Raw genomic sequence first — 9569 nt, 5'->3', positions numbered from 1 at the left:
TTCTGATGAAGGGTTTCACCTGAAATGTTACCCTTGCCTTTTCTCTTTCAGATGCTGACTGACTGCTGTGTCTTAACCAGTGTTTCCTGTTTTCATTTCAAACCTTTGGCCTCGTGGGAAGATGCGTGTTGCATGGATGTCGGGTGAGGATAGTTTTTGGGCTTTGAATTACTGGCAGTCATGCACTCTCAGAGATCCAACCCCAAGGACAGATCCTACCATGGATCGTTGACCAAGGTTGTTCTATGGTGCGGAAGGTGAAAATCCAGCGGAACCCACCTCCACCATGTTTCCCCCACACGACAGACATGGTGGAGAAAGAAAGACTTGTATTTATATAGCACCTTTCACGACCACTGGATGTCTCAAAGCGCTTTACAGCCAATGATGTACTTTTGGAGTGTAGTCACTGTTGTAATGTGGGAAACGCGGCAGCCAATTTGCGCACAGCAAGCTCCCACAAACAGCAATGTGATAATGACCAGATAATCTGTTTTTGTTATGTTGGTCGAGAGATAAATATTGGCCCCAGGACACTGGGGAGAACTCCCCCTGCTCTTCTTCAAAATAGTGCCATGGGATCTTTTACGTCCACCTGAGAGGGCAGACGGGGCCTCGGTTTAATGTTTCCTCCGAAAGATGGCACCTCCAACAGTGCAGCACTCCCTCAGCACTGCACTGGGAGTGTCAGCCTAGCTTTATGTGCTCAAGTCTCTAGAGTGGGACTTGAACCCACAACCTTCTGACTCAGAGGCGAGCGTGCTACCCACTGAGCCACAGCTGACACTAAGTGGGATAACTCTTTGTTAAAATTTGTTCGGCATCACTATAACGTGATCATTTCTTCAGCTGGGCTCGGTTGCTAGCCCTCTGACCTCTGAGTCGGTAGGTTATGGGTTCAAGCCCCACTCCAGGAGCTGGCAACAGGCAATCTAGGCTGACACTTAAAACACACCCTTGCATTGTTGGAGATGTCGGGCTGGATTTTGATACTGGAGGCGTGTAGGAGGCGGGACTACAACTTTCGGGGTTGTAGTCCCGCCTCCATCGAGTTGTGGCCAACCCACGCGATTTTCACTTGATTGACCTTGTTGAACCCGCCCAGCGGGCTCAGCAGGCCAATTAAGGGCCACCCGACAACAGGTGACATCACAGATTGACATTTCATCTGTCAAGAGCTTTTGACAGATGAAATATCAGCGTTTGACAGCTCTTTGAAGCTGTCAAACACTGACAATCTGTACTCCAAGTTAATTCCTTCCTCTCAGGCTGATTTTGAGATCTTTCCAGAACAGAAAGCTGAATGCTGCAACTTTCGACAGCTCGCGGCCATTCTGCTTTCTGTGCCGGTGAGATGAGGGACCCCCGAGACCTGAAGGAAGGAAGGCTGTAAAGGTAAGTAAAACTTATTTAAACACTTTACACACACCAAACACACCTACCTCTGCACTCATGCACACATCACTCACGTGAACACCGGACATCTCGAACCCTCCAATTCCTTCAGCCCGACGGTCCGCCTCGCTAACTTGGCGTGGTTTGGAGCCATCGGGAATCCCACACTTCAGGGATAAAAATAGGGATTAGGCTAAAAACTGCCTGTTAACTACCTGTTAACGGGCAGTTAATTGGCACTAATCCCCTTCCCGCCTTGGGGAGGCGGGTCCCAGCACAGGTCGGGTATCCGCCTCCTTTGAAACTGGGATGGAGGCAGGATGGGGTCGGGACACCCGATTTCAGGATTTTAACCCCCACATGCCTCCAATCCCACCTCCATGCCAGTTTCAAAGGAGGCAGATACCCGACCTGTGCTGGGAGGAGGATGCCAAGAAACTCCAGTATGATTTGGACAGGTTGGGTGATTGGGCAGAAACATGGCAGATGCAATATAACGTGGATAAATGCGAGGTTATCCACTTTGGTGGCAAAAACAGGAAGGCAGATTATTATCTGAACGGCAATAGATTGGGAGAAGGGGAAGTGCAACGAGACCTGGGTGTCCTTGTGCACCAGTCACTGAAGGTAAGCATGCAGGTGCAGCAGGCGGTTAAGAAGGCAAATGGTATGTTGGCCTTTGTAGCAAGAGGGTTCGAGTACAGGAACAAGGATGTCTTGCTGCAGTTGTACAGGGCCTTGGTGAGACCACACCTTGAGTATTGTGTGCAGTTTTGGTCGCCTTATCTGAGGGAGGATTGACTTGCCATGGAGGGAGTGCAGCGAAGATTCACCAGACTGATACCCAGGATGGCAGGAATGATGTATGAGGAGAGATTGGGTCGATTGGGCTTATACTCGCTGGAGTTTAGAAGAATGAGAGGGGATTGTTATGTCTTCTAGCGCTCGTAGTGCTTTGTAAAGACGACTCTGGACTTGGTAGTTTGTAATTATTACTACTGTTTTATTTGTGTTGTAATGGCTGCCTGCCACATGGTGCGGGTGACATTTTCCAGTCCTGTGCGGTGCCTGCGCACTACTTTCCCAGCATTATAGTGCTGCTACACTTGATTTGAGTGTTAGTACACTTGTACAATGTAGTCCCAACATAACTATGTAACATACCTCTTTCCCAACAAAACTAATTACATCAATTTTCTATTTTACAATGTTTCCAGTTGAATAACGTTAACAAAATACAGAACGTGAGCTTTCTTTGCTCAATTTATATACAGATATTTGTCCATGTTGTTTTACTGTTCTGTGCGAATTATAATTGTCTTTATAATTATTCGCGATACCGCTCAGGTGGTTGGTTGTATGTTACTCCTCCATCTTGTGGACTTGGCTGTAACTATTCCTTTCTGCGGTGTTTTGGTGTGTTCTAACCTTGGCTGGACTCCATGTTCTCAACAACGGATCTTGTATATGCACTGATTGCCCATTTAGCAGCTCCGGTAGTGGTTTTGCATGCTTGTTATAGTGTGTGCTCCCCGTAGCTTGTGTTTCCATCAGCTTCTGCCGAACGTCCTCTTGGTCCTGGGGAGGATATACCTTTGCTGGTAGAGTTGTTTTGTATTTTCTACCGTTTAGTAGTTCTGCTGGTGATTTCGAGTCTGCCCTCAAAGGTGTCGATCTGATTGCCAAACGGGCGAGGTCTTGGTCTTCTCCCATCTCCTTGCTTTTAATGAGAGCTCTTTGACTGTTTGGATCTGTCTTTCAATAAATCCATGTCCCCTTGGGTGATGTGGGGATGAGGTAATTATTTTAAATCCGTATTTTCCAGCCAGTGCTCTGAAGTCGCTGGAGGTGAATTGTGTCCCATTGTCGCAGGTGACCTTCTCTGGGATGCCCTGTTCTGCGAATAAGTTTTTCGCAATTTTTGTGATTGTTGTGGCTCTCGTGTCGTTTATCCTTCTGACAAAAGGAAATTTTGAGTAGTAGTCTGCTACTATGATGTACCACTCCTGGTTGCACAGGAACAGATCTGTTCCGACCGTGTGCCATGGTCTCGGGGGTACTTCCATTTGAATCATCTCCTCCTTCTGCTGTGTGTTTCGGTATTTCTGGCATATGCAGCATGTGGAGACCATTTGTTCTATGCTTTTGTACATGCCTATCCAGTACACAGCTGATCTGGCTCTTAATTTACATTTCTCCATCCCCATATGGCCTTGGTGTATTAAGTGGAGAAGTTCCGTTTGCATCGTTTTTGGTATTATGATTCTTGAGCCAGCAAGGAGAACACCGTCCTCCACCGAGATGTCATCTCTGATTGTCCAGTACTGTCGGATTTGGTTTTGGACCTGCTGGATCTTCTCCGGCCACCCCTGTATTACCTGTTGCACGAGTAGTAGCAACTCCTCTTCTTTACCAGTCTCCTCTTGAATTTGGCTAAGCTTTGTGGGAGTAACAATTACGAGGTGGTGTATTTTTACTGTCAGGCCCTTCATCTCGTGTTTCTCATGTGGTGACAATCGAGACAATGCATCTGCCAGTGCCATTTCTTTCCCTGGCCGGTATTTTGATTCGAAGTCGTAACTTTGGAGTCTTAACAGTAACCTTTGCAGTCTTGCTGGGGCCTTGCTTAGGTTTTTCTTGTAAATTTGTTCGAGTGGACGATGGTCACTCTCTACCTCGAATTTTCTTCCGTATAAGTAGGTGTGGAACTTTTCGCATCCGTATACTACTGCCAATAGCTCTCTTTCGATGTTTGCATATCTTGTCTCTGCTGATGTCAATGCCTTCGATGCGAAAGCTATTGGTTTTCCTTCCTGCACGAGAGCTGCCCCTAGCCCCCTGGTAGAGGCATCTACCTGTAGGGTGACAGGTTTTTTTCTATCGTAATAAGACAGGCTGGTTTCTTTACATAATAATTCCTTTAGGTGTTTGAAGTTCCTCTCATGGGATTCTGACCATTGGTATTCGGTGTCTTCTTTTAGTAATTCTCTTAAGTTCGCTGTGTAGTCTGACATGTTTGGGATGAAAGAGCTCATATACTGGACCAAGCCGAGGTAGCTTCTCAGCTCCTTCTTGTCGTTTGGAGGTTTCATCTCTGCTATCACCTCGACCTTTTCGGGATTAGGCTTGACACCCTCCGGTGTGTAGATCATGCCAAAAAATTTGCATTTCGTACTTTTAACGATGCATTTCTCAGCATTCAGCTTGATGCCAGCCATTCTGGTGCGCTCCATGGCCTCGTGCAAGTGCACGTCGTGGTCTCTTTCATTTGATCCGTAAACTTGGATGTCATCAGCGATTCCAATGGCTCCTTCACAGCCTTTGTATGTTTCATCGATTTTTTGTTGGAAGATGTCTTGGCTGACTTTCAACCCGAATGGCAGCCGCAGGAATTTATAACGCCCCAATGGTGTATTAAAAGTCGTCAGGTTAGTTGATTCTTCGTCCAGTTTTACGTTCCAGTAGCCGTTTCTGGCATCCAGTTTGGAGAAGACTTTGGCTCCTGCCAGTGCTGGTGTGATTTCTTCTAATGTTGGTGTGGGGTAGTGGTCCCGCTTTATTGCCTGGTTTAAGTCTTTGGGGTCCAGACAGATTCTGAGCCGCCCGTTCGGCTTTTCCCGTACCACAATCGAGTTTACCCAGTCTGTGGGTTCAGTGACCTTTGTGATTATTTCTTTCTCTTCCATTTCTTTTAGTTCGGTGTATAATTTTTCTTTTAGCTCGATGGGTATTTTTCTTGGAGCGTGGATGATGGGTTTTACCTCTGGATCTATTGTTATATGATACTTGAACTCCCCGAAGCATCCTACAGTGTCATCAAAACATTCTGGATACATGTCCATCAAATGTTTCGTGTCCATGATTTGTGGACGATTCTCCAGTGGGGTGTTGCCGTCGACTTTCAGTGATGTTTTTGTTAGTTCGTGGTTTACCGAGATTAACCCCAGCTTCTCGCAGCTGTTTAATCCCAGGATCGCCGGTCCCTCGGAGTCGGTCACATAGAACATGCAGTTGATGTTTCTGCTTTTGTGTGTTCCTTTTATATAGGTTGTTCCGAGTTGTCTGATCTCGCTCCCCCCATACGCTGTCAGCGTGACGTTGTTTGCTTTTAAACATCCTCTTTTTGGGTATCTATCTTCGCCCAAGTTTTCGGGGAAGATCCTCTGGTATAGCCTCAGTGGAAGGATGTTGCTCTGAGCTCCTGTGTCCAACTTTACTTTTAGATTGACGGTTGTGGGCTGTCCTTCGATCCTCTTTTTAATCTGGATGATAGTGTGCCATTCTTTCTTTGGGGTGCTTTCCGCTCTGGACGTTTCGTGTAAGAGAACCTTTATGGTTTCAATGTTCAGAGCTTTGTCGTACCCGCAGTCTTCGTCATCTTGCTCACCCATGGTGTGGATTTTGTTTTTCTTTTGTTGGTTCTGCTGCCCACCTCTGCTTTTGGTGTGTAGCCCCTCTCTTTTAGCTCTGCACATCTTTTGCCAGTGGTTTGCTTTACCACACATGTTGCAGCTTGTTCCATACGCTGGGCATTTTCTTCTGTCTGTGTAGTTGTGTTTTCTTCCGCAGTTTCTACACGTATTCTTCCTGCTGTCATATACTTGTTTTTGTGTGCTGTGCTTTTCGCGCATTGCATCTACTCTGTGATCTGGTTCGGGAGTTGTCCGCACGTCAGCCGTATGAGTATTCAGCATTTTCATCTGTTCTTTTGTGGCTTCGTGAGCCCTCGCTGTATCTATGGCTTCTGATATTCCGAGCTTTTCTTTTCCTATTAGTTCTTTTTGCACTTCTGTATGTGCTGATCCCCATATTAATTGGTCTACCAGCCTTTCCTCTAGTTCCGTAAACTTGCATTTGCTGGCTTCATTTTTTAATCTCATCAGGAAATTGTCAGCCGTTTCACCAGGTTCCTGTCTTAAGCTTTGGAATTTATACCTGTGTATGCGGTGGTTTGATTTAGGCTCGAGATGGTTACTGAACTTTTCATAAATCTCCATAGGGTTCGTTTTATCCTCTTCGGATAAACTCCAGCTGTTATAGAGATCTAAGCCTTTTTCTCCCACCCACAGTAGAATGTAGCTGACTTTTTCCTCGTCGGAGGAGCCTTTCAGGAAACTTTTAAATGTAAGCTCGCATTTTTGCTTAAATTTCCGGAAAGCTTCCACGATATCGTCGGCTTCCCAGTTCATGATGGGGAGCATATTCGTGGTCAGTGCATTGGATGCCGCCATTTTAGCTGCCTGTACGATTCGCAGTTACAACATGCAGAGTTTACTTTTAAATTTCTTTCTTCAATCTGATATCGTTTTTATTTGCGTTTTACTCACTTATACCGCTGCCACCATGTTATGTCTTCTAGCGCTCATAGTGCTTTGTAAAGACGACTCTGGACTCGGTAGTTTGTAATTATAACTACTGTTTTATTTGTGTTGTAATGGCTGCCTGCCGCATGGTGCGGGGTGACATTTTCCAGTCCTGTGCGGCGCCTGCGCACTACTTTCCCAGCATCGTAGTGCTGCTACACTTGATTTGAGTGTTAGTACACTTGTACAATGTAGTCCCAACATAACTATGTAACAGGGATCTCATTGAAACTTATAAAATTCTAACAGGACTAGACAGACTAGATGCAGGAAGGATGTTCCCGATGGCCGGGGAGTCCAGAACCAGGGGTCACAGTCTAAGGATAAGGGGTAGGCCATTTAGGACAGAGATGAGGAGGAATTTCTTCACCCAGAGAGTGGTGAGCCTGTGGAATTCTCTACCACAGAAGGCAGTGGAGGCCAATTCATTAAATATAGTCAAGAAGGAGTTAGATATATTTCTTAAGGCCAAGGGGATCAAGGGATATGGGGAGAAGGCAGGGACCGGGTACTGAATTTGGATAATCAGCCATGATCTCATTGAATGGCAGAGCAGGCTCGAGGGGCCGAATGGCCTACTCCTGCTCCTATCTACTATGTTTCTATGTTTCCATGGCTCAATGAAAATCCTGCCCATCGGCTTTCTGCTGAGATTTTAAACTGTCTGCCTGTTCGGGTGGACGCAAAAGAACACATAGCACTTTCTTCTAAAGAAGAGCAGGAAGTTCTCCCGGTGTCCTGGCCAACGTTTACCCCTCAGCCAACACCTCCAAAAACACATCAGCTGCTCGTTTCTCTCATTTGTTGCCTGTGGAACCTCGCTGGGTACAAACTGCCTGCTGCATTTAAACCAACAACACCGACAGCCGCGCTTCTAAAGTAATCCGTTGGGATGTAAAGCAGTTTTTGAGACGTCCTGAGGATGTGAAAGGCGCTTTATAAACGCAAGTTTTCTTTGCATTGTCAGTAACAGCAGCTCTTAAATTCAACTGAAAGGCAATGTGCCCTGGAAGAGTAGCAGTCGTTTCAGTGGAAACACCAGAGGCTCAAGAGACCATGGACTCAACTCCCCTTCTTACGTAATCCTTATTTTGATATTGGCCCAGAAATTCGTGTCGGGGGCTTCCCGCGGGTGCAAGCCCCCGACCTACACTTACCTAGCGCGCCGACAGTTGAGGCCTGGGCCTGCGTGGATTTCCTGTCTGTGGCCCGGTCCAGCTCCCGGCGCGCTGCGCTTGTGTGATCCAGCGGCGTACTTAGTGCGATGCGTCGGCTGGGATCACGTGAGCACTGGGCAACCAATCGAAGGAGGGAAAAGCCCATTCATGAGATTGACAGAAAGAACTGTCAAACTCATGAAAACTCCGGGCGCCCAAAACAGTACATAACCTTAAAATAAATTTTAAAATAACATCACACTTTTTAAATAAACCATAAATAACATTAAATAACTATTTTAAACAATAATTTAAATTTTTGAAAAAAGTAATTTTATAAAAAATCGGGGCTAAAAATACACTTACCTTACTTTAAAGTATTTAAAAATAATAAACCTGTGGAAAAAATGTTCTAATTTTAATTAATTGACCACTTGCCTTTTAAAATGAAGTCCTTACGCCTGGTTTTTAAATGTGTAAAATGTAGAGGCCTTCGCGCACGGAAAAACCTGTAAAAAAAAAAGGAAGTTCAACGCGCACACGCAGACTCCCGCGCGCACGCGTTCGACCTCTGAACCTCTTCGTTCAGAGGATCGGAAATGCCGGTTTCCCGCGCATGTGTAGTGCATGCAAGAAACCGGCACTTCCATCGGGTCCACGCGTGAGTACTCTGTGCGTACTCACGCGTTGGGACCCGAATTTCTGGGCCATTATTACTGGTGCAAAGAGCATTAGTAAAAATAGTTGTTAGCTTTTAAACCTCGGTTTGCAGCCTTCGACTAATAGATCGTCCAGCGGAGGCCAGGTGCAAACGGCTGTGACCGTCCTCCCAGCCAGTCTCCTTGGTGATCTCGTGTTTGATGTCTAGGCCCCAGGTCCTTCAGCTTCTTTCCTGGCCAGGTGTTTTAGGACAGGCTCTCGTTTATCTTCCTTCTGGCTGCCAGCCGATTGCTCACAGCCTAAAGGAAGATTAAAAAGCGAGGTTCGCCCAACAAAAACAGACCCACTACTGCCCCTGGGACCTACGAAAAGAACAAGTTATGACAGAGGCAACTCCAAGAACACTATGGGTGAACTGAAAGGTCACTGAACCTAATTCACGTCAGGCCTCTGTTTGGTCCTGTTGGATGACCTTTGGTGACCTTAGCTGCGCCTGGCTGAGCGTGTTTTTGTTAACACGCCAAGTTTGTTTTTATATTAAAAACAAAAAAAGCTGAGCCCTCTTCTACTGTGAATATTCAACCAAGAATGAGCAGGTATCGTGAGGCCCAAAGTCCTCCTTTAATATAACGGGCTGGATTTTAACACCCAAAAAACAGGTAGGTTGGGGCTGGGTCAGAGGCTAAAATGCTTAAAATCTCAAACCTGACCCCAACCCGCCCACTTCTGGGTTTCCCTTCCGAAACACGGCCCCCCCACCCACCCCACCCACGCCTCCACCTACGTAACCCGCCCCATTAATATCCAGGCCAATGTGTTTGCTCCTGTTCGTGTCTCACTCTACGGAACTGTGGGTGACATGCTAACTCAAGTCTGGGAGATGTATGATGCAAGGTCATTGACCTGAAACGTTAACTCTGTTTCTCTCTCCACAGATGCTGCCTGACCTGCTGAGCAGTTCCAGCATTTTTTGTTTTTATGTCCTACTTTCACA

Source organism: Somniosus microcephalus, chromosome 8 (genome assembly GCF_052327205.1).
Source record: "Somniosus microcephalus isolate GS21.2 chromosome 8, FLI_Smic_1.0, whole genome shotgun sequence".
NCBI classification, from domain to species: domain Eukaryota; kingdom Metazoa; phylum Chordata; class Chondrichthyes; order Squaliformes; family Somniosidae; genus Somniosus; species Somniosus microcephalus.
This window is presented reverse-complemented; position numbering follows the sequence as displayed.